This window comes from Canis lupus, chromosome 2, assembly GCF_003254725.2.
Source record: "Canis lupus dingo isolate Sandy chromosome 2, ASM325472v2, whole genome shotgun sequence".
Taxonomy (NCBI): Eukaryota; Metazoa; Chordata; class Mammalia; order Carnivora; family Canidae; genus Canis; species Canis lupus.
Genome location: NC_064244.1, coordinates 62,321,634 through 62,347,525, shown reverse-complemented (window position 1 = coordinate 62,347,525; position 25,892 = coordinate 62,321,634). Strand labels below are relative to the sequence as shown.

General features: G+C 42.8%; 1 long non-coding RNA gene across 7 annotated transcripts; it reads right to left on the bottom strand.

The window, feature by feature from the left end:
• Positions 1–7,707: 7,707 nt before the first annotated feature.
• LOC112660570 (uncharacterized) lies at positions 7,708–25,539 on the bottom strand. 7 transcript variants are annotated; one of them, XR_003137074.3, is made up of 6 exons: positions 25,467–25,539; positions 23,404–23,547; positions 20,832–20,907; positions 17,288–17,415; positions 15,651–16,696; positions 7,708–8,534 (listed from the first exon to the last, which is right to left on the bottom strand). It is a non-coding gene; the product is annotated as an uncharacterized LOC112660570 (long non-coding RNA). The 7 variants fall into 7 exon arrangements; XR_003137077.3 differs by having other exon boundaries at positions 15,651–15,735; XR_003137075.3 differs by lacking the exon at positions 7,708–8,534 and adding an exon at positions 13,672–14,755.
• Between the last annotated feature and the right edge of the window lie 353 nt (positions 25,540–25,892).

Below are 25,892 nucleotides of genomic sequence, written 5' to 3'. Positions count from 1 at the left end.
ATCTATGGATAACAGAGGCTCCAAATTACCCCCAGACCAACACACTCTCTTTATTTAAGGAATCCTCTTAGCTCTTTTCCTGAAGTCTCCATAAATCTGCCTGATATATAGATGTCAGGCATTTTCTGGCAGTTGAAACATGAAACATGACATCAGCTGGGGATTAAGTTACAACTCATAAAGACCATGTTTATTTGCTGGTTCTGTTTAAAAATGTTTTCCAACTATCATTTTACTCAAATGGCCTCCTATTTTATGGGAAATAAAGTTAGAACTAATGAGCTCAGATAGACATGCAGGCTGTGGCCATCTTCATTGTAACCAAATATTTAAATTATTTAGAGCTGATTACTGTTCGCTGTGTTGACAAAATGGTACCATGGGTTGATATAGAAACTTTCAGGGCAGAGATGGGAGGAGACATCTAAGAATCAAAGAGATGTTAAAAATGAGAGGAAAATGATTTTGAGACGGGGGGTGGGCTTGCAGTGCTCCTTCCCTCAGCAGCCCTCACTTTCTGTAGAATACTCTAGGCCATTGGAAAGAGGGCTTTAGGCAAGTACACAGGCCTACCGCACCCATCTGTCTGCTGTTCACGCGTGGGGTTGGAGCTGCTGACAGGAGACACCATTTCCCGAGAGTAGGAGCTAGCACGAGAGGAAATTTCTCTTGTTGAAGGGTTTCAGGGCATAGGAAGAGCCATGCAAAGAACTAAGTTCTTACCACTAGAAACTCTGGTGCTTGCACACTGCTACTCTTCTCCTAAGCCCTCCTCCCAAACACACACACACACACACACACACACACACACACACATCAGTAATAAAAAGAACTTTGTATATCCAGGCCCCAACGTCAGCCTGAAGTAGGTCTTCAGGAAAATTTGTTGAGTTAAACTCTGCTCATTTGACAGATCTGGGCATATGGGCAACAAGGGAGGGACTGAATCATAGTTTTTTTTAAGTAGCATTGGGAAGCTCCCTTGCTTTAAAGCCCCGAAAATTCCCCTTCCAGAAAATCTGCCATTGCTGATTCTATCTATGCCTAACACTTTGTTTTGGCAACACTGGGAAGTCTCCTTGTTATCTGCCCCGCAACAAATGCCTTTCATAAATCCTATTTATTTATTTACTTATTATTTATTTGTTTGCTTTTATTTTCATCTTGCTCGCCTTATCTCTCTACTTGAAGGCCTTTGCTTTAGTGAAAATAACCTTGAGAGAGGTGTGAAAAGGCATTCTTCACATTCTGTAGTGAATCTGGTGGATCTTCTCTCTGTCTTGTTCTGCACAGCATCGTGCTAGCCTCAGTGAGCAGTGGTACAAAATTTCAGGATGGGGACATGCGGGCTGGCTCCAGTCACTGGATGCTTCTTTTTGGCTGAGCCATGGACTAACACATTATCTGAGGGTCATATTTCCTACCTTCCTTCGAACACTACTTCTTAAACAGGGAGGGATTTCCCATATTATCAGTAATTTGGGGTTCTGGGTCTGGGCTCAGCAAGCCAGCTTGGGAACCATATCTGGAACCTCTGCCTGGTGAGACCCAAAAATCAAGAATGGTTTTTACATTTTTAAATGATTGAAAAAAGGAGTGTCTGGGTGGCTCAGTCAGTGAAGCATCTGCCTTTGGCTCAGGTCATGATCTCGGGGTCCTGGGATTGAGCCCCACATCAGGCTCCCTGTTTGGTGGGGCCTGTTTCTCCCTCTCCCTCTGCCCACCTTCCTGACTCTCTACTTCCTCCCCATTTGTGCTCTTTGCTCTGTCTCATGTACTCTCTCTCAAATAAATAAGATCTTTAAAAAAATGGTTGAAAAAAATCAAAAGAAGAAAAATCTTTTTGAGTTGCGAAAATCATATAAAATTTAAAATCTGTGTCCACAAATAAAGGTTTGCTGGAAACTGGCCATGCTCATTCATTTACATATTGTCTATAGCTACTTTCACAATTCAAGGACAGAGTTGAATGGTTGCAATAGAGACTGTACAGTCTATAAAGTCAAAATATTTACTATCTGGCCCTTTACAAAAAAAAGTTTGCCAACCCTTGTTCTAACCGGGCATTTTATGGCTTAAGAGACTCAGTGTTTGTGCACTTTTTGCATTTCAAAACTTTATTTACCGGTGTCATCTTCCTAAGCAAGATCACATTCTCCAGGCTGTGTGGGTGTGTGCATTAAAATATACATCACAGAAAAATTCACAATTTTCACCATTTTTGAGTGTACAATTCAGTGGTAATAAGTGTATTTACCAAGTCACAAACCATCACCATTATCCATTTCCAGAACATTTTTATCACCCCAGAGACTCTGTGCCCATTACACAATAACTCCCCCTTAGCCCCTCCTCCCAGACCTTTGTAGCCCTGATTCTGTTTTCTGTCTTTATGAATTTATCTATTCTAAATAGGTCATATAAATCATATCATACAGTAGGTGGCCTTTTGTGTCTGGCCTCTTCCACTTAGCATCATGCTCTCGAGATTCGTTCATGTTCTATCACAATTGCATTCTTGTTCATCTAGTCCCCCTCATTGTGTGAGAGATGGTGCTTCAGGTTCATTCAGATGTCTGGTTCAGTGGGATGCACAGACAAAACCACCATGCTCAGAAGGGGGTGAATGGTGGGTAAGAATCCTCCATTTCTGGACATAGGCACCTCCATCCCCAAGGGGCTAAGATCAGGTGGTTCAAAGAATACCTTAGTCCAAGCTCTCACTTCTCTCTGAGTGCTTTAATGCCCTAGGGACTCAGCAGTTGATGGGAGCTCCTTAGATATTTCCCTACATGTAGAGAAAATCTGGGAGCCTCAGAGATGTGTCCTTTCTTCACAAAGAAGTATCTATGAAATATCTCAAATAGAGATGACTTTTCACCAATTTCCACTATAGAAACCCCCTGAATATGGGTGAGAAAATATATTGTCATGTGTTGACAGTGACTGAATATGTGTACTGCGTATATTTTACCAAATTGTCTTACTTTGAATTAAAATGATCTAAACAAGAAAAAGTGTTAACCAAAGCACTGTTCCTAAAATAGAGTCTGTTGAGTTACTGTGCTAGGCACTGAAGATATAAAGATGGGCAATGTAGATCCCATAACATCCAGAAATGTCAGGTCTAGTGTTATGGTTCCCAAACAGTGTGGTGGGGCACTCAGGTGCCACAGTGAATGCACGAAGGCACACTGTCCAATATTTTACATTTTAGAGGAAAAGATAGTCACATTTGTAGGACACCGCATGAACTAGTAGCTGGAAGTAGTTCATAGTTTCAACATTAGGATCGCACTACATTTCTTTGGATGACTTCCTATCTGTGAATTGGAGCTTTCAGCAGTTGCTGTGTTGAAAAGCAAGATCGATGTGGAACAGAAAAAGAGGGTCCAGGCCCATTCCAGGACTAACAGGCACAGACATCCCATTAGTAAGTAATTGTGGGTATTCGAGGATAAAAGAAACTTATTTTTTCTTTCAGTTTTTATGTATTTTTTACATGCCTATGAAGTTGTGAGGACCTCAGTACTTATGAAGTTGTTTGGAACTGACTATTGAATAAATGGAACTCTTAGACATTTCTTTTAAACAGGAGCACCCTGAAAAAATTAGTGAGACATGAAGGGTAGTAAGAATTGAGAAAGTTGGTGAACCTCTGATCCTGTGAATCAAGGATGCTACTTATTGTGTATATAAACACTTTTTAAATTAAACGCAAACAACAGACAAAGGCTAGATGTTATGTAAACAATTCAGCAACAAGCAATGTTGCTGCTGTTATAATTCAAGGGTAATCAATGTGATGCCATCGGCATTAATAACACACAGTCAATATGCGCAAACTTTTAATATAGGCCTCATTATGAGTGTCTCTTTGCATGAAACTAAAAATATTGAAAATGGTGACATTGGGGAGGTGCCCTTGGATCAGAACTCCTGAGGAAGTCAATAATCTATTATGATTTTCATTTTGCAGAAGCAATGCTATTATTTCAAAAGGTCTCAAAAATCAATTTGGCATTCAGTATATCTGTGTAATAATGACATCCTAATTAAAAATCCCAATCTGAGTAGTACAAAGGATGATGCTTAATCTCTAATCAATGAACACCAAGTCTAGAAGTTATAGATGCAATAACCCTTTTTAATGAACTTTACTACTTTTCTTTGACTTGGTATACTTTTCTTCCTGCAATTTGGGGAGCCTTTTTTGTCTGGAAACATATCTGAGGAAGCTGGGACAATTTGGTGCAACAAGCACATAAATTAAAACCAGGAACATCAAAGAAAAATATCTTCAGAATTGTGTGGGTTTCTTTTTAATTGGAATTTATAATTACTCCTAATTATAGGACATATTTTAAATGTTACTTTGAGAGGCTGAAGGAGGAGGTGGAGCCTTGTCCACTCCAGCCACATGAGCTATAACCTTGACGTTTTAATTAGATATTATTTTGAAATATGTAAAAGGGATTTATATACTCAGCAAAACAGATCATTGATTGTACGATTTGCCCAAGAAGGCAAAATGATACATAATTTAAAAACCAATCAACTTTTCAGAGGAACTGTAGAAATTCTTAAGAGGGGTGGAAGAGACAAAACATGTCACCATTGTGAACCCATTAAGGTTTTCTACTATTTTCCCCAGGCAGAGTCTCCTCTTTGTTACAAGTCAGTGTCAGTGACAGCATCAGACCGGGCAGAGGGAGGTGGGTCCATTGATTTATGGGCCCTACACACCCATATTGCAGATAAAAAGGGAGGTCAGAGGAGGGTCAAGAATCTTCTCTTAGGAAGGAATTTCTGGTGCCATATTACCTGGCTGCAGGAGGGTGATTAAAACAATCCCTTCAGTTGCCTTCTCATGAGATGCCTTGCTCTTTGATGCTTCAATAAATTAACAATTTAGGGCAGAAATTATAGAACAGATGGGACAAAGCCATCCTCCAAACTTTTTTTTTTCCAACTTCCGTCATAGATTAGCTGGGGGGGGGAGGGGGGTTGCATGAGATGAAATTTACTGCTGAAATCCAGCAGTTGGGAACATTTACTTAGGGAAGTCTTTTGGCAGGGAGGAGATGAGAACAGAGAACCCTATGGATCTCCCCAGCTTTAAACATTATAGTAATCTTTCAGGATTGTAGGTCCTGCCTCGAGATAATAATTAGGGGGAGCAATAAGCCTCATAAAATTAAACCCAGCAAGATATGAAAGAGAAGGCTAGATGGTGAAAGGGAAGCTTTGCCACTATGAGGCTCTGGACTCCGGACCCTTGCCCAACTGTCTGGGGCAGTGTGGGTGATGATGCCTATTTGGAGAGGGATATTCCCACCAACTTTGAAGGAAATGCCTTGGTTGTCAGGCTCCACTATCCATTAACTTGACTCCCTGCCAAGGTCAGGATCTGAACCAGGATTTGGGAGCACTTGGAGGGAGACGCTCTATCCAGACCCTTTCATTCCAGTCCTGGCCGGCATCATGTGCTTCAGCCTTGGCTGCACCAGTAAAGGGAAGACACCCCATCCTAGATGTTAGGTTTAGGGCCCCATTTTGCCCTGGTGGTTTTCTGCTAGGCAGTCAACTTCCGAGTTGGCTGGTGTCAATGGCATCCTCCAGCCTCAAGGGGGTGCCTCTGAGTTATGTCACTGCATTGGGATGGGCCAGAACTACGACATTTTTGAGGTGTTCATGGGTGAGATGATGCTGGAGAAGAGAATAGGAGGGACATGAGATGGAGGTACTTAAATGGGCTCTGAAAGAGGATGTGGCCATACTATCTTGGACCCACATTCATAAAGCAGATAAATCACATGGGTATGAAACCCGAATCCTGAAACTCAGAGTAATTGGGGCACTGGTAGAGTCAGGGGCCATTTCATTTTCAATTAGTGGCTTAACACTCACAGTCCTTCTAGAGAAGATATTGCCTGAGTTGGAGGAAGGAGACATAGGGAAGACCTACCCTCTAGGGCTGTTAGAAGCTGGCTCTTTCAATGACTGCAGCTGGAATTCTGTTTTCCACTTTCTGCTTTCAGCAGCTTACCCCAGCCTCCCAGACCCCACCGCAGGGAGTTCACCACTAGCCACTCCTGAGCTAGCTACCCTTTAGGCTTACCCCACACCCTCCAGCATGGGGGGCAGTCCCTCATCACCCCTGACATTCTGAGCTTGCCCTACAAAGCATGGAAAATGTTCCCTGGGCAAGGAGAAAAAGCACATGGATGTCTCATCCATCCATGGGATGTCCTCTCCACTGAGGACAGAGGCATTGCAAAACCCTCCTGGGGAGACAGCCGGGCGGGGGCACACCCCTCTCACAGTGGACTCATAAAAACTCACTCTGTGTCCAGGATGCAACTGTATTTCCTCCACACACCTCAACCTAATTTCCTGTGGATTTCAGATCATCTTTTATTTCCAATTATGCTGCTGTTCACATTATCGATTTGGAGGATACAAATGTTGAATGACAAGAGAGAGAGAGGAAGGCGGGGGGGAGGGAAAAGAATTCCATTTTGCCTGAAGGATAAGATACTCGAAATGCCACCCTGCACAGCATCTCTGAAGCGTTCATCAACGTGGCAGAGGCTGGCTCAATTATCTTTGTGTCAGATGATTATCTGAGAGCTTAATTTAATCTCCATTATCCTCCCCCGTCATATTTCAATTAAATCTGCTATCAGAGTGTTAACACATCTTTGAACCTGCTATTTCTTCAGTTAATTTTCCACTAAGAGGTGCTGGAGAGTAACAGATGTCATAATTATGCAATTATTAAGTGTATTTGACACTCGTTCTCTCAGGATTTTGTGGTTGGGGTAGGAGCGTTGGAAAATTAATCTGATGACAATATGCTTCCGTTGTGATCCGTAACACCACTGCAGGCTGGGGGACTGTCCTCCCGCTGTTTCAGAAGCTCCCGCCAAGAAAGATGGAAGATTAACTGATTGTGCATCAGATTTGTTTCACTTTTGTACATCTGGTAAATCCGATGAGTTCATTAGGTGAGCAGAAGTTCAGAGACAGGCTTTTTAAAACATTTGGGGGGGGTTATTTCACCCTTTTTAAGACCTCACAAAGCATAGCAAGTGCATGTTGGGTTATAGCGTGAGGTAGACAATTGAAATGTTAAGATTTTTTTATTTAAGAGATCAGAGTTTCATGTGGGGATTGGATGGGATGTCAACCAACAGTATGACTTTGGGTTACATCATCCCCTCTCCGAGCTTCGGTTCCATATGGAATGAACAAGCTTGACTCTATCATTAACCACCTTTTCTAGCTCTACCATTTTGTAAAAATGGAGAACAACTGACTACTCTCAGTAGATAGATGATAGATAGATAGATAGATGATAGATAGATAGATAGATAGATAGATAGATAGATAGATAGATACATAATCCCTCTAGATAAAGATTGCTGTCTAGATAGGTAAATCTCTTTCTAGATAGATAAATCTCTTTACATATATAGATGATACGGATATATAGACATATATCTATAGACATCTATGGAGATACAGAAATTTATGAGATATATAGATAGATAAATCTTTCTATAAATATATGAAAATATATGTTTATGAAACATATAAATGTACGCTTATTTTAAATATGTTTTTAAAATTTAAATATATGTACATTTATGCTTCATAAATATATAAAATACATATAAGTATATATACATTATTCCATATTATCTCTATCTGTAGCTATTTAAATCTTCAAATCTGTTAAATTTGAGGTCTGATAAGATGTCTTTGTTGGCCTTTGGCTCTGTGATACCTAGTCACTAAAACCAAAAGCTCCTTAGGACTCTAAATCCTGCTTCTGAATGTGTACTGTCTGCATGACCTTAGACAAATTGCTTTCCCTCTCTGAGTTTCAACTTCCTCCTCTATGAAATGAATATGGAATGATGAAACCTCGTTCACAGGGTTGTTGAGATGATTAAATAAAATATTATACGTATCACAGTCTATTTCTACCCACATATTCAATTCATATCTTAGGAAGGAGCTACAAATACATAAGAAAAGCCAAAGTTAGGAATGGATATGCAGACTGGATGAGTATGGGTATTTGGGGAAATTTCTTCTGGATGTCACATAAGGTTTTTTTGTAGTAGGAAAGAACGCTGATATGTCCATGACGATCTCAAGAGACTATCAAGGTAGAGCCCCTGCCCTTTGAAGAGAAGGAAATTCTAGCCCAGAGTCTTGGGTCTACCCAGGCACATCACTTGTTGGTGACACAGTAGGTCCAAGAACCCAGCTCTTCTTGCTCCCAGTCAGGGTATTTACTCTGTGCACTTGGCCCCTTAATCCAATGGATCAGTTTTACATGAGCTCCAAGTTTGCCACAATAGTCTCAGATGTGCTTGTCATCCAACCCAGACTCCTCTGCTTTGTTACTCTTTCATGCTACCCTTGTGGATAAAAGGTCAACAATGAGTATTCTCAACCCAATGGACATACTTATGGATCTTGCCTCGAACTCTTCATTCAATGAAAATCCTATTTGGAATCTAGATAGATAAAAACATATGAAAGTAAAATGCTCCGATTAAATCAGGATTATGATATTAGTAGTCTGGTGTGCTCACTCACACTCTTCCGTCCATGATGGGTTCCAGGGAAACCCTGGGGTTCTGTAGATGGCATTTAAAAAACTAACATTTCATGTCATAATTTTCTGCCTAAATAGAACTTTATTGAATGAACGTAGAAAACTTAATTGACTAATCGCCTTTTCTTGGGCATCTAGGTTGTTTCTGATTTTTCACTAAAAAGATTTGTAAGAAATTAGATATTTGGTTTATGAAAAGCTTCCTTTCATATGTGTTGGTTCCTAATAGATTTTCTGTCTCGAAGGTGTCACCTTCTTTCCCTTAGGAAAGATATCAAGATTAACCAGGGCTCGATATGCATGCCTACATTTATCAGAGCCATGGAATGAAGTAAAATATATTACTATTCTCTGGCAGTTAGGTCTTTGGAGACAGTATCTCAAGTGAAAGAAGAGAGAGGCTTCAGGTATTGCTGGATCAAGGGCTTAAATTACATCATCATGTTTGTCACTTGGGAATCTCATTCTCAATACTCTGTCCCTCTGTGCGCTGGCCTCATGCTCACATATACAGACAGGTTTCTTTCACGCAGCCAGAGAAGGGAACCACCAGTAGCCACATGTTTCTTGCAAAAGATTTTCTTTCTGTTTTTTTTCTTTTAACCTAATACTTTCCTATCAATGTAGACTGATAGTTCCTGTCTTTTGCATACTCTGTTTCTCCAGATCATTCTCCACTTTTCCCCACCCTCTTATAGTAACTGCTTTAGCCAGGTTTCCTTATCCTCTTGCTTTCACTGGGTTTGACAAATGGGAGACTACATTAGTTTTCCTAGGGGCTGCCTTGATTCAGCACCACAAACTGAGTGGCTTAAAATAAGAGAAATTTATCATCTCTCAGTTCTGAAGGCTGGAAGCCCAAAATCAAAATTCAAGTTTCCCTTTGAAACCTGTAGAGGAGAATCCTTATTTGCCCCTCCCACCCTCTGGTGTTTGCCAACAATCCTTGGCTTGAAAATATATCACTTCCATCTCTGCCTCTGTCATCACGTGGCCATCTTCTCTTCCTGTCTGCCTTGGTGTCTGTTTTTATAAGGACACCAGTCATAATGGATTAAGGGCTCCACCCTGCTCCAGTATGACTTTAGCTTAACTAATTACATCTGCCATGATCCCGTTTCCAAATAAAATCATATTTTATGAGGTACCGGGGGTGAGGACTTCAATATATCTTTTGGGGAGAGGGCGACACACAATTTAGTCCATCCCAGAGAGCAGAGAGAAGAGGAAGGAGAGAGAGGGAAGGAAGCAGAGAGAGGGAAGGGGTTGTGTCTTTATATCCCCAGGTTACTGAAACCCACGGCCTTTGGAAATACCCTAGCTCCTGACAGAGGGCTCTTCTGGGATGCAGGTGACTTCCTCCTCAAGCCCAGTCAGGTCTGAGGTGGGGGTTGGGGGATGCAGCTTTATGAGCTGCTAGCCCTCTGCTTCACCATCTTGATTTCCTGTCCTTCAGCTCACTGTCCTACTTGAGCATACCTTCTCCCACACGTCAGAGGGTAGAGCTAAAAGGCACGTGATGTGTCATCGTTACAGCCCCTGAGGACTCGATGTGAATGGAAGCCACTTGAGGGTGTTGTCCACGTGCGGACTCTGTGGAATCGGAGGTAACAGGTTTGGGGTGTTTCCCAGGGTGGTGCCTTTCTAAGGAGCATTCAGGCTGCGAGGTGAGCACTGACAGACTGTGGAGGAAGTGGCACCAGGCTAATGCTGAGCTATTGCTGGAATTCACCACAGGAGAGAGAGAGAGAGAGAGAGAGAGAGAGAGAGGGAGAGATCACCGGTGCGATGGGCTAGAGGTGCACAGGAACAGCGGTGAAGAGACCCAGATGACCTCTTTTGTGATGTCCCTCGTCCAAGGCCCTGCCAGATCCAGACTTTAGAACAGTAAATGTTCTGTGAGGTGGGGCCAGAACCACCTACTTTTGGATGAGGAAGTAGGAACTTTAAAAAAAAAAAAATCACCCTTCCTTGCCTCCTCAAATGTCTTTTTACTAGAGTCTTAACCATATGTAATCACCTTTTTTAAAAAAAAAAAGATTTCATTTATTTATTCATGAGAGACACACACACACACACACAGAGAAAGAGAGAGAGAGAGAGAGACAAGGCAGAGGGAGAAGCAGGCTCCATGCAGGAAGCCTGATGCAGGACTAATCCCAGGACCCCAGGATCACACCCTGAGTTGAAGGCAGATGCTCAACCACTGAGCCACCCAGGTGCCCCGTAATCACCTTTTAAAAAGGTACATGTCACCTTACGAGAGTACTGAGGTTTCTACAGCTACTTTGGCCCATCTGAGGCCCGATTTTCCTCAAGGCCTCAGACACAGTGGCCCAAGGTCAGTAGACAGCTGAGAAGGTTCAATTTCAGGGGTCCTGAGAAAGGATTTGATGGTTGCCATCTACCTCCAATGCCCATGGGCTCCCTCTCTCAGAGGGGCCATCTTGGTCGCTGCTCTTTTCCCTGTGGTCTAGAAAGAGCTATCACAGGCTGGGCCATGGCACTCTTCCACATGAGGAAGCCCTTAGCAAACTTTCCAGCAATTAGACTTTACTGCAGTATACAAGTTCTGTGATGCATATACATATGCAGGCGATGGACTGGAAACACAAGACAAGAATCTGCCCCTTCACAGAGCCTTTTTGCATTTTCTGGAAGACTTGGTCCCAAGGAAGGGAATCCCAGGGAGTCTCCGGGTCGGAGGCACTTGTAAGGGCCAGGGAGCTCACTTTCCTTGGCATCTGCAGTTGGCTTGTGTGGGTGACAATCCCTTAGGCCTTTCTGTGAGGTCATGCTGCATCAAGGAGGGCAGGCTGTGTAGACGTCATCCTCACTCCAGCCTTCAAATTTCACAGTGATTTATGGAGGTGCAGGATTCAGACACAGTGAACACTGACAGTGAAAATATGGACCAAGGAAGAGGTATTTCTATGCAGCGTCCACCAAAGAAGAGTCCAGGGCAGTTCCCCTACACAAGGAATGCAGAAGGCCCACCTCCAACACCACTGCACAACCCCTTTCTCATTCCCAGTTTTACTCCTTTCTTTTGCTCTCCTTCCCCGGCCCCCCACCCCACCCCCTGCTTTCCACCCCTTTAACTTGTTTTTCATAAAGCAATCTACGGAAAGGCCGCCATGGAAAGGTTTCATATACAAGAAATTACTATTTTTATGCATTCCCCCTTAGGGTACACTCCAGCACAATCCATACTTTTGTGGGCATTTTTTTCCTATAATGTTTGTAGCCAAAATATGGAACCAGCTTCGAGAAAATTAAACAGAACAAGGGAAGCCATGTGCCCCGCAATTAAAGGAAACACTCCAAGTAGCAATAGGAACCCGACAGGACAGTGCACTGTGCCAAGGGAAAAATGTGCAGCCGGAAAATCTGCCAAGTGTCCCTGATTTGTAAAGATTTTTTTCCATATTTAGGTAAATTAATGTAATTATTTAATGCCTCCTGCAATGGTAATAGGATTGCGCTTGGGCCTTTTCAACATATGGTGCTGGCACCAAAATCCTCTTTGAGGGAGGAAAAAAGGTGGGGGGGGGTGTATCAAGGCTCAGATCTCATTTGCCGGTTTTAATGTTGGAGGTCGGCCTGGCCCTCAGCCAGCTTGGGGTTGGGGGTGGTGGTGAAAGAGCTGGGGCAATTGATTCGGGCCTTTCACCAGTTGGTGGGGACAGCAGGCACATGTGCCACCACTGTCACAATTGATGCTTCCTCCTCAACAACTCTGTGTGTTCATTTATGGAGCCTGGCCTCTGGATTTGGGACCCATGGGCATGTAGTCTCTCCTCCAAGACCTCCACAAATTACTGAGAAAGTAGGAGTTCCTTCACTTTCTCTTAGGTTACTTTATCTTCAAAGATGTCACCATTTCTGGGGCACCTGGGTGGCTCAATCGGTTAAGCGTCTGCCTTTGACTCAGGTCATGATCCTGGGACCCTGGGATCAAGCCCCCTGGTGGGGGTCCCTGCTCAGCAGGGAGGCTGCTTCTCCTCCCTCTCCCTCTGCCCCTTCCCCTGCTTGTGCTTTCTCTCAAAAAAAAAGGTGCCACTTTTTCTAACATTTCTGTTACCAGATCTAGATGCAGGGTCCCTTGGAAGGTTATACAGATTGTCCCATGGCCCAGAGTCTTCCCTGTATGGGGGATCTATCTACTTAAAACTGTACACAGCAGATGGCAAATCCATTTAGATCCAAAATTTGGATAATCTCTTCAGAATAGAGCATCTATTATGTGAAGCTAAAGGCCTCCTCCATTGCCTGAAAATTAATCACAGCAACAACAGCATTTAATTTTTTTAAAAATTGAGTGCTTAGTTTATGGACTAAAGAGTCTCAGATACACTGCCTCTTTGGCACAAGGCGTATCATTTCAGAGGAGAGATGGGAAAACTCACATAAAATAACAAGAAACATTGGGGACAGGATGAATAGTGTGGTGTGGGCCCCTCCTTCTGGGCCTTAGAAAGTTGGGGGGAAGGGCACCTGGGTGGCTCGGTGGGTTAAGCATCTGACTCCTGGTTTTGGCCCAGGTTGTGATCTCAGGGTAGTGAGATGGAGCCCCATTTTGGGATCCACACTCTATCTATTTGAGATTTTCTCTCTCCTTCTGCCCCTCACTCCCCCCACTCGCTCATTCTGTTTCTCTCTCAAATAAATAAAAATCTTTAAAGTACATATGTAAAAAAGAAAGCTGGGAGGAAAGAAGTGGTTATGTGCCAAACTTGAATTTGATTAAAGACTTGCTTAAAGAGATAAAAGGGGAAGATCCATTTCAGGATGTTTATGCAATGCTAGGGACCCTGAAATGCAAATGGCATTGAGAGTTTATCAAGAATAGAGTGGAGAACACCTTGCAGGGAGGGAAAAGCATGGTTAGATGAGCAGTCTTGGAGAACTGTAAAAGCAAGTTTTCCAAGGACTTCTTAATATTCTTTTTAAGATTGTTATGTGCTTCAGGATCTCAAAAATTTTATTCCCCTTTGATAATTTTCACCTCATGATGCTACCGTGTTCTTTCCAGGAGAATTCCTACTTCCCTCTGGGGATACGTCAAGGAATTGATATTTATTTGGGTCTACTAGCACGAGTTGAAGGATTGGACCACCAGTGGTCATCCTTGGCTCCCACTGAAGGCCTCTGGAAGAGTCTTTCACATTTTATTTCTTGCTTTGATGGAAGCACCCTTGGATGGAAGCTAGCTTCTCAATCTGAGTGTCCCAATGTCTGTGGTAGTGACCAAGCAGGCTGCGTCTGTGTGGGATTGTCCCATGTTTATCCCAGATGCTGTGATGGCTTAAAGCCAGTAAAGCTGGATTGTGGTGTTTATGGATCCAGGCTCTGAACCGAAAGCTGCCTTTCTCAATTTGTAAATCTGAAGCCCAGGCTGAGGCACTGAGAGAATGCTTCTAGGTCCTTGGGGAGCCATTAAACATTGTCCAATTCTTGAACTTAGGTACTTTCAGCCAAATTCCAGACTGTGCATAAGTGAGGTTCAATGCTTTCTTGCCATATGACACTCCTCCCATAATTTTGTCCATCACAGGTTGGAAGAGGATGGGAGGGAAGGGGGAAGGGGCATGCTTTACAACACACTAAGCAGGAGAGAGATATATGTGTCTGTACTATGGAAGCATAGCATGAGGATGTGTTAAGCAATACCTGGAGGTGGACAGTGCTCAGCAAATTAGTGCTTAATGAACATTAGCTGAATCAATGAATGGATGGAAAGATGAAATTTTGAGTCCTGGGTTCTTGACTTGAGCTTGTTCTTTAATATTTTGTGATATTGTTAAGTCATATTCCATCTAGGATTCTCTATTCATCTGTTGAATGGGTAAATTCCTCTCTGCTTTCTTTATTTAAATAGATTCAATGATCACATAAAATTATAAGTGGAGGGTTCCTGCTGCTGGAATTGGTGTCACACAAAGAAAGGGGATGGCCATCATCACCACTGAGAACATATATTCTTGGAGGACTCTCCAGGTAAACAATCCATCTAGTCATGGTATTCAAGACATCATCTACACAATACTGGGACTTTTCTACCTCTCCTTTCCCAACACTGGATCTTCAAGCATATCTGGACATTCTGGATTTCTTTTTCTGTGTAGGTAGGATGAAATGAAGATTGGGAGATTATCAGTGAATATAGACCTACCAGCATGGCATGGCTACTCCAAGTCTATCAGGAGCCTTAAACCTGAGTTCCTGAGTTGAATTATCCTGAGAATTTTGTTTTTTGGTAGTTCTCTAGCCTAAGAAAGCTTGTAAATGTATTAGAATAAGATCTTCTTGGTAGAACACCTATCATTCATTCAACTAACATTTTTGAGCTGCTTCTCTGTACGTGTTAGCAAAATGCTAAGCTAAGTGATGGGCATTTCAATCATTATCTTGAGAAGCTTATAGTCATGCTGGTTTAGCAAACAGGTAGTATTTTGAGTGCCCACTTTAGTCATCTGTAATCTCAATTTTTTAAAGAATTTATTTATTTACTCATGAGACACACACATACACACACACAGAGAGAGAGAGAGAGAGAGAGAGAAGCAGAGACACAGGCAGAGGGAGAAGCAGGCTCCATGCAGGGACCCTGATGTGGGACTCGATCCCGGGACTCCAGGATCACACCATGGGCCGAAGGCAGGCGCTAAACTGCTGAGCCACCCAGGGATCCCCTGTAATCTCAATTTTAAGGATTCCAAGATCACATAAAGACTGATAGAAATGCTATAATCAATTAACAGTATTTCCAATGGGCATAATAGGGAAAGCAACAATATATTTGTTGCATATTAATGAATGTAAAAAAAAAAAAAAGATACTATTCCCCAGTCTTAGGGCTGAATGTCACTGTTCAGGATAATCCTAGCTGCTCTAAAAACAAAACAAAACAAAACAAAACAAAAACCAAATAGAATGACTTAAACATAATAAAAGTTTATTTCCTACCCACATCATGTCCAAAATAGATCTTCCTAACTGGCTATTACCTCACCTCCAAGCAGTAATGGAAAGACCCAGGCTCCTTCCACATTGTGGCTCTGTCATTCAATGTGTGATTTCCAGGTGATTGTGGTTTTCTGCAAAAATCCAGCAGAAGGAGAAAGGGAGATGGTACAGGTCTGAAAGAGCCACTCATGCCTTCTGCTCTTATTCCACTGGTGATATTCCATGAGCCCATCTACACAAAGGAAGCAGGTGAAGGGACATGGCTTCCTCTCTCAACAACTGTATACCACCTTTGTTGGACTGGGAGCCACTGCTTCAAACACTGTCTCAAGATTTTCCAATCACGCCTGCCTCAGCTTATTTTCATCTTCCCTACAATGATCCTGGCTTCTTTTATTTGAAGCTGGAGAAAGTCTAATCTGTGTCTTTATATATAGGTATTCTCTTTACCAAGTTTTCAAATACAGTCATTTCCAATTCACTTCCAACTTGCTGTGAAGCAAACCCCAGAGACAGGTCACACCATTCTCATTCAGGGCTCTGCCAGGTGCTGTCAGGAGGAACTATTTGAGGAAAAACACCCAACAGGGTGTACAGTCATAAAGATTGCCTAGACTTTGCCCCAGGGGGAATGCAGGGATTTGAGTTTCTCTTTGCTAAGCCACTCACTGAGACTTGGCCTTTACAACTCAATGTTTGAAGCTCTGGGGCTGCTTATATAAACATGCTATTCTAACAGCACCTGGCAGCCCAATATAAAATTAATTTTACTGTATCTTACAAGCTGTATAGAGCCTTTATGGTAGAGGGCAGCATTAGGTCTTTACATAAAGACTAGCAGATAATTTTATCTAATTTCATTGACTGTGGTTAAATGTTTTTTTTTTCTTTTATTTTTTTTTTCTTAACCCCTTTTGTTGCTACTTCCAAGGCCCCTCCCAGTCTCTCCACCACTCTGTCCACGAAGCACATGGGAGGAGTCCCTGGGGGACTGAGTCGTTCCTGCTGATTATTCTGGAGTCTCTGTCCCTGATAGTTGACTCCAGTTTTTCCAGGAGTAAGAATTATGGTCAACCAGCATCTGGACCCCTCCTGCATGGATAGGGCAGCCCAGTCAAGGCCAGGATAAGCCTCTTGTAGGATGTGTGCCTTTCTCTATGCTCTCTTCCCATATCAATCCCCACTCTAGAAGAGGAGGCAGAAATACTTAGTGGAAAGAGTATGGCAGGACTAGGTTTATATCTAAACTCTCCTTTAACCTGTTGTGTGATCTTGGGCAAGTGACAACCTCTCTGAATCTTGTCTTATTCATTGGCTAAATGAGGATAAACCTTCCTTCTTTTGGTGTTGTTATGAGATTTATCTGGGATAACCTAGCATAGTACCTGTAGAACATCATGGGCTCAGGTATTGGTTAGGGTAGAGTGATGTTACTTCCTATAATAAACAACCCCTAGTCTCAGTGCCTTAAGTTAATTTAAGTTTCTTTCTCACTAACTAAAAGCCAGCGGAGTGTTTTTGGTGGGGCAGCTCTCCAGAATGACCATCTCCTAGGGAGTGACTTGAGGTTCCGGGCATTCACACACTCCTGATTCCTCCAAGCCATCTTCTATGGCCTTGGGAAACCTGGCTTCTAGTCCCATAGCTGCAGGTGTGGGTGGGGGGTGTCTCCAGGGGGTTTACCAGCCAGACCCTGAAGTGATGCATATGCATGCATCATTTGTCTCTGGAGTCCATTGGCCACGGTCTGTCACATGCTCTCACCGGGATATAACTGATGAAGGTAGGATTTGGGGAATGTAGTTATCCATCTGGAAGAAACGAGAATCAGATATGAGTGAATACCAGCAGCTACGGCAACCAGTAAGGGTAAATGGTCCTCTCCTCTCATCCCTAGACACCATTCTCTGCCTGAGTCTAGACAGAGCTCAAAGAGCCTCCTCAGATTCTGGCCACGGCCTCCTCTCTGCTCCCTCTGTGCCCCAGTGTACTGGGTCCTTCCTCCTCTTTCAGACTGGCACAAAATACTGCATCCTGGTGAGGGGAATCTGGCTCTCTGAGTGCCCATGAAGGAGATGATGTGACCTGCAAGTGATCGTTTCCACCACCAGTAAATGGGAGAGAGGGCTGGGCAGGTAAATCCCTTTTCTCTGTCCTGTGGCCTGTCCCAGTGTGCAGTCCCTCCTTGTAGCCAGTGGGGAGGGGGCTGCCTGCTATGTCACTTTGTGGTCTATGACAAAGTGTAACTCATGTGCTAAAGCAAAGTCTGCATTGCCCCACCTCTCCCCCGTATCTCCCCCTCACCATCATGGGCTTGTACAATCTCAGTGCGAGGTTAGATCTTCATTCTTGCCAGAGACCATTTTCTAGATGACCAGAGCTGAGATATCCTTCTGTTATTTATTCTCCATTCTATTATTCACTCCCCCACCCCCTCCGGTTTCTGAGTTCTGATGACATTGGCCTACTTTGGGATCCTCTGAAGAAGCATGGCTTCCTCCTTGATCTCTCCAGGCCTACACTCATACCTTCTTTCTGCTTGGGGCCCTCTTTATTCTGGAATGCAATTCAGTGTCATTTTATTGACTCATCCTGGACCTCTCACCGAGTGTCCTTCCTTGGGCCAGCCTTACCTCCCCTCATGTCCAGACTTGATTGAGACTTCTGGTTGCACTTGGATTCACAGCCTGTACTTTACCTTCACAGCATGCCACAGGTTGACATGATACATTTGTGGGAATATTTTATTGATATCTGTTTTCTCTACCAGACTATAAGCTCTGTGGCATGTGGAATGACGTTATTCTGTTTTGCTCTCTCCTCCGTTACCGGCACCAATATGGCTTCTAGCACAATGTAGGAGCTTAAGAAATATTTGTTGAATGTCAATGGCTTTCGCATGAGCCTCATTTCTCCTCTGACCCACTGTGAAGTAGCACAGAGGAACTCTCAGGGCCTCCTGGGATGGTCTGCAATTGTGGGATCAGATATCAGTTAATGTGTAGAACTTAGCAACATCTGAGAACATGGGCTACTCGTCTAGCCCCAGTTCAGGACACCCAATCTTTTGGAACTTCCTAAGAGAATGAGATCTTTTCGTTGACAGCTAGGTGCTCTCAGTAGCCAACAGTCCCTGGAACGATTGTAGGCAACTTAAAATATTGTTTTTGAATATACATGACTGATGGTACTATTCTGTCCCTGTCCACTCCTCTTACCTCCTTACTTGGGGGACCTTCTGTATGTGGGCTGTCTTGACACATGTGATCAACTCCTTAGAGGTATATTTAATGACAAAAATAGTAGCAGCAATAATAATAACAAAACACATTTATTGAGCACCTGCCGGGTATTTGATATTTATTGGCTTAGGTCATCCTCCCAGTTCCATGGAAGGTCGATGAATAGGAGTCATTTGCTCAAGGGCAAAGTTAATGAGCGGCAAAGCTGGGATTTGAACTCACCTTAGTTGGATTCCCAAGCCTGTTCTACACTTTTCACTCCATCAGGCTGCCTCCACTTGAGCCCCTGAATTATCCTACAGTATCAGTAGCCATCAGGTATGCCACAGAGTCAAGGGGAAGGGTCAAGAAGAGTAGTTGCCTGTGATTTTGTGGTTGGTATTTCTCCAGTGGGTGCCCTGCTTCCTCGCAGGGCTGTGCTCACTTTCCTTCCCAGTGTGGATCAGGATGCAGAGAGACCTCCCTCCCCACCCCCTCGTTCCTCCTGGGGCCATTCAGCTGACAGCTGCGGAAAGGACGCTCCCCTGCTGAAAAAGGGTCCATAATTTCCCTCTGGCAAGAGACTGCAGTCCAACTTTGGAGAGGACAATTAGCATGCTCTCAGCTGGAACAATGGGAGCAGCAACAGATGCTTCTCATCCCAGGGATGCTCCAAGCCACAGCCCCTGCTAATGGGAGGCTTTCTTCTTCCCTGTGGAGGGAACCTGGCAGCCATGCCAGCAGCCTAGGGGCGGGGCTGGCCCCGAGCTGGTAGGAGAGAAGCAGGATCAGAGCAAACCAGAGGAGCAAGGGCCTGCAGGCATCTAGTCACCACCTTCCTCAGGGGGCTGGGTACCATGCCATCTTCCTCCTGGAGGAAGGAAGTACTCAGGACTGGCTCTGCTCTGATCCAAGGTTTTGGCAAACTCTAAAAACTGTGGCCAAATGCTTCTGAACAAACAATCCAGAGTGGACAGTTGTGGGTTTGAATCCTGCATGCCATTTACTAGCTGTCATCCTTGGAAAAATCTATAACTTCTCCAAGTCTCAGTGTCTCCATTTATAAAACAAGGGAATAATAGCACAAACATTGCAAGTTGGTTTAGGGGGAGGAAAGAAAATAATACATGAAAACAGCTTACGTGAAAGTTGTAAAAAATGCTTCATATAAAAGGGACTGCTTGTGTTATAGTCACTTTTCTCTCCGGGGACTAGCACACAGTATGTGCTCAATAAACATGTGATCAGACGTAGAGCCATGTAGAGGCAGAGGAATCTCTGGAGATCCTCTAGCTGGGGATGTTCAGACAGTTTACTTGGAGGTGTGTCAGGGGATCTCAAAACATTCCTTTTGATGTTTGTTAACCATATTAATAACATACACTTTAGCCTGTTAGTTGACCCCAAACATGTTAAGTTGTGTTGCCAGGCTAACTCCCTTCTCTGAAGACCTTAGAAGATGGCTTAACTTACCATTTTGGCTAAACTGGAGGTTCTGAGATTGTAAAATGGGCATTTACTATTTGTAAGTGCCTGTGAGAATCCCCTTGTTTCGCCATGAAAACAAAAATTAAATATAAATCAAATGATTATAGTGGTTATAAAGCTGTCCAGCTCTTCCATTACCTCAGATTTAGTTGGCGTATATGAGGGCATTGGTGGTTGGGCCAGAACAAGTGTACAGAGAGAGATGTGCAGCCAGTGTCCTGGTTACAGTCCCAATTTCACACCAGTGATTCTTGGACAAACCTCTTTTCTTACATGTCTGAAATTATGTCTTCAAAATTAAGGAGATGGAGAAAATGAGTGGTACTCGGGCTTTATTTTTAAGCAGCAGAATCTTACAAGGAATCCCAAAGAGAAGTGGAACTTAATTAGTGTATGCATGTCATGTACATTCAAGTGTATAGCATTTACTTATGTCAAGTTTGTCAAGAACAATCATATGCCCTAATACAAACCAACTATTATATTATTATATATGGTGATAATGAAGATGCTCATACCTGCCTCAGCTGGGCATATTCTTTTCTTGCCACTGGGGAGAGGGTCCCCCAGAGCAGCTCGGTGCTGCCACTGCCACTGTGAAAGCAGAAGAGCCCTCTGTCAACAGGGACCAATTATTACTCAAGGGCTTATTAGATTTCTCAGTTGGAAAGAGCAGCCATTCTCGGCTCCTTCTAAGGAGCAGCCCTAGATGCTTCCCCTCCCACATGATCCTGGGCCAATAGCCTGATGTCTTCAAAGCCAGCTTTCCAGGACTCCACCCAAGCAGGCTTTCTGAGAAACTCTGATGTTATCTTGGGACAACCTCTTGAGCGAGTCTGAGGAGTCCAAAGCCAGAAGGGCAGAGGTACAACTTTACTCCCTGAGGGTAGGGGAGGGCCCACATGGTAGCTGGCCAGGCCTACCAAGAACTTCTTGGAGACTTCTGGCACCAAGCCTTGGCTTCTTTTGAGTTAGGGAGCGGTAGATATCTGCTCAGGGACCCTCCTGCAGATGCCACCTTGTGGCCACCCTGAAATGTCACCTGCGTTTATCTGGACTATCAGGAGGAAAACATCTGCCTGCAACTTGCTCACTTATGCAACCAAGTATCAGGAATACAACAGTGGTGAGGACAGACAAGACCTCTCTCGTCATGGAACCTCCTTTCCTGTGGCATGGGAAAACGTTATGTAGGCCCCAGATGTGATGGTCAGTTTTATGCATCAGTTTGGCTAGGTTTTAGTACCCAGTTATTCCATTAAAATCCAGGTGTTGCCATGAAGGTATTTGGTAGCTGTGGCTCATAACTAGAATCAGTTGATTTTAATTAGAGGAGATTATTCTTGACAATCAGAGTGGACCTCATCCAATCAGTCAACTGAAAGGTCTTAATAGCAACACTGAGGTTTTCCTGAGGAAGAAGAGTGTGGAGAGCAGAAAAGTCTGAGTTGAGACCTGGAGGGTGAGGAGAAGCTAGCTGGGTAAAGATCAGGAGTACAAAGAACCAAGATGATAAATCAGGTGGTGCTGATGCAGGAGGAAGAGTTGTGGTAAAATTGGGTTAAAGGGGTGGGGAGAAGCAGTTGGGACCAAACCAGGAAAAGCCAGGAACACCATGGATGATTGTATCCATGGCCTTCAATGACAAAGGTGACCATGGGAGGGTTTTATTTGGGGACCTTAAGGAAACCACTGAGCCTGAGTTCATTTCTAAAAGGGAGATTCTTGTTCCATTCCCAACCAGGATCCTTTACAGACCAGCAGTGGGCATCATACAGCATATGGTGTGTGAACACCTTTTCAAAACTAGAGTGCATTTTCCCAAAGGGGAACAGAAGACTTTTATGAAGCAGGGAAGATGAATGGAAATTGTGGCCAGTGGAGCTCAATTCCCTTGGATTAAATATAAACCTACTGGAGAGAGTCATATACTTTGGCTCTCCGGGATCTGGGTTGGATTTCTGTGTACCTTAAGTTGGCCAGCTACACTGAGAATGACATGCCCCAGCTTTGAGCAGAAATCCCCTTCTGAACAGTCCCTCTGACTTCTGACAACTGCCTTTTCCTTACAGAAGTCCCTCATGCTTCCAGTCCCTGGACATCAAAACTGTGGTCTGTGTCCACCACTAAATCAAGACGAAGCCAGAGTGGGTTTCATCTTGCACTCGTTATGTCATTAGCCCTCAGAGATCTCTGAGGTGGCCTCAGTAGGATGGAAGTATTAGAAAAGACATATTTGGGGATAAAGAATTCAGTATAACAGGGAAATTATTGGCTCACATAGTTAAAAAGTCCATAGGTATTTCTACCTTAAGGTATGATTAGATGCAGAAGAGAGGATCAGTGCTGTGAAAATTGTTTTCTTTGCCACGTCTCATTTTTCTGCTGTATTTGGCTCCCTTCCCTTGTAGGAGCAACATGGCCACCAATAGTTTCAGAAACTCTAAGGGAAAGAGAACACCTCTCTTTTGAAAAACTATTGCTGATCCCATATCAGCATATCCCTTGGGTCTCCTGCTAGTGTATTTGTCATCCACTGTCAAGATTTCCCGTGGTGGAACTGGAAAAGTCCTAGTTCAGCCCATGGACCTCTGGTGCATCTGACATTCCTTGACTCTCTGCCAGCTAGCTTGTGCATAATCCCTGTTCCATCTGAGAACACTGATGGACGCTTCAAAAATTCATTGTTGACCTAGGAGATTTGATAAGAGTGGTGAAATGTTGTGTGACACAACGTACAGGCAACTCAAAGCCAAGAGGTACTAAAGAAGCAGAGCTCATCAGGCCCACTCTAATTTCTATGGAATGTTTGATTTTGCCCCAGTACAGGCATGAAGAGGAGAGTGGGAAGAGGCTTTCACTCTACCACTGTTCTCTCTTTCTAAGAATCTTCCAGGCTCAGAATCATGCCATCAGCTCAAGGCAGCTGAACCTCAAAGGATATTGAGCAAATCTGACCTATACATTGGATAGATTTAAACTTGAACACAAAGTTGCATTGTTTTCCATTTGTTTATCTATTTTAATTTTATAAGTCATGTGTATATGATGTACATAAAAATAAAGGATATAAAAAAATCAAAAACTTACAAATAAAGGTATAACACCCCTTTAAATCCCTTTCTCTTTAATCTTGGCCTCCTCTTACTTCCACAGACATAGATACCATTAACCAGTTAGGGAGGTGAACTTCCAGGCCTTCTGTGATTTTTCATATAAGGAAATGATGTACTCCTGGAAAAGAAATAGTACTGTTTTATGATCTATTGACTTAACATATAGACATTTCAGCTGTATATGTTACTCTGAAATTATCTTTTCCCATTCATTCTTGTATCTTAAAGGAGATTCCATGTTGACAAATATAGATTCACTTTATTATATTTAACTGCTGTGTATGAGTAATGGTTTATTTAACAATTTTTGTGTTGATGGATACTTGACTCATGGCCCTCTTTTTTTTTTTTTTTTTTTGTCTCTTATGAACACCCTGTACCTGTTTTTGGCCACATGAATTTTTCTTTTCTTTTTTTTAATATTGTATTTATTTATTTGAGAGAGTGAGAGAGAGAGAGCATGGGCAGTGTGTGTGTGTGTGTGGAGGGGGGGAGGTGCAAAGGGAGAGGGAGGAGCAGATTCCCTGAGCCTGAGTCCCTGAGTAGGGAACCTGATGCCGGGCTTGATCCCGGGACCCTGGGCATACACTTAACTGACTGAGCCACCCAGGAATCCCTGGCCACATGTATTTTTCTAGGATAAATATGGAGAAGTCAATTCCTGGAACATAGGGTAAACACACTTTTAATTTTACCAGGATATTCTCAAATTAACCACACTGTGACATGACTAAACCAATCACCACTCCTGTTGGATTATCAATTCTTTAAAGAATCATTATTTTCTATATCTTGGCCTCTGTGGTTTTTCAGACTCCATTTTCCTTAGTTGTTCTCCATCCAGTTGTTTCTAATCTTGGCATTTGTGTTGATGGCACTGAAGGTACGCACTGGGTATGCTGAGCAGACAAAGATAATTGATCAGAGAAGTAGCTGACAGCTCGGCTTCCATTGCACAGCTTCAGAAGGATGCTTTGCCCGTTGTCTGTTTTCTGATGTAGTGCCGGCTACTCAAAATCAAGTGGCTATTGGTTGGACTTTGGAAAGCTCTTTATTATAAAGATATACTTAAAACACATTTCTGCCCATATATTATGTGGACTTTCATCCCTTGTGTATTTTCCTATATATTTATTTATTCCTTTCTTGTTTTTTTTTTAAGATTTATTTATTTATTTATTTATTTATTTATTTATTTATTTATGATAGACAGAGAGAGAGAGAGAGGCAGAGACACAGGAGGAGGGAGAAGCAGGCTCCATGCCGGGAGCCCGACGCAGGACTGGATCCTGGGACTCCAGGATCGCGCCCTGGGCCAAAGGCAGGCACTAAACCACTGAGCCACCCAGGGATCCCCTCATTTATCCCATTCTATTATATGTTTAAAAGAATAAAATAGCAGTTTCCTTAAAAAAAAAAAAAAAGATAAAAAAAAATCAAGCTACTCTGCAGGCAGCATGGAAAATGAAAATATAGACATTTGTCTTCACAAACAATCATAAAATGGGTCAGCTTTGCCAGCATTTCTTCTCCACACAAACACTTGGTTGCTGGTCCATATTCAGCTTTCTAGAAACCACTACTCACTCAGCTGGAGAAACAGGCACATTGAAGAATGGATCTAAGAATCTAAGACAATCTTACATTCGATTTCTGGTACACATTTTCCTGTTAACTTTTAACATATGTAGCCTGAAGGCATGCTTCACACAAATCTCCAACATTCTAAGGAACCAATGATCAGTCAGAGAAATGTGTAAAGATTTGAGAACACGCGCAATTTTCACTTTATATGTTGTTGGTGAGTAACTATTCCAAAGGTACTTTTCTCACCACTTGGCTGTAAAAAAATCCGTAATGTGGTGGCGCTCTGACAAAGTTACACATTTAATGAACACACCACCCCAAGGAATATTTCTTCAAATTTGATAACTGCTTCACTTGTATTCAAAGACATGCTAACTAGAGACTTTGAGTTGGAAATAATTCTTCAATTTATCTGATTATATAGAGAAAATAGTCAACAATCTGTTTTACCTTAGCTCAGCATTTATATCATTTGAGTATGGGCAAGGGTGGGATTTAGCCTTGATCAATTGAGAAGGAATTTGGTAACTAAGCAATCAATGTAAACAAACATTCATTGAGAATGTTTATGTAACTCTGTTCTTTTTCCTGACCCCCTACATAATTTGTTGTATGTCTTCCTCATGTGGACAGATCATTCTATTGCATATTGTTATTATAAGTCTTGTCTGTCTAGTTGGGGTCCTTAAGGGCAAAACACCCGTCTTTACCTTCTTTAATCACCCCCATGGCTTCTGTTGTGGGGTGTGGTAATTAATAGGCACCAAATAAATGTTGGCTAAAATGGAGGACGCTTCAGAAAATTCCCATCCACCAATCAATTTCTTTCTTTTTTTCTTTCTTTCTTTTTTTTTTTTTTTAAAGATTTTATTTACT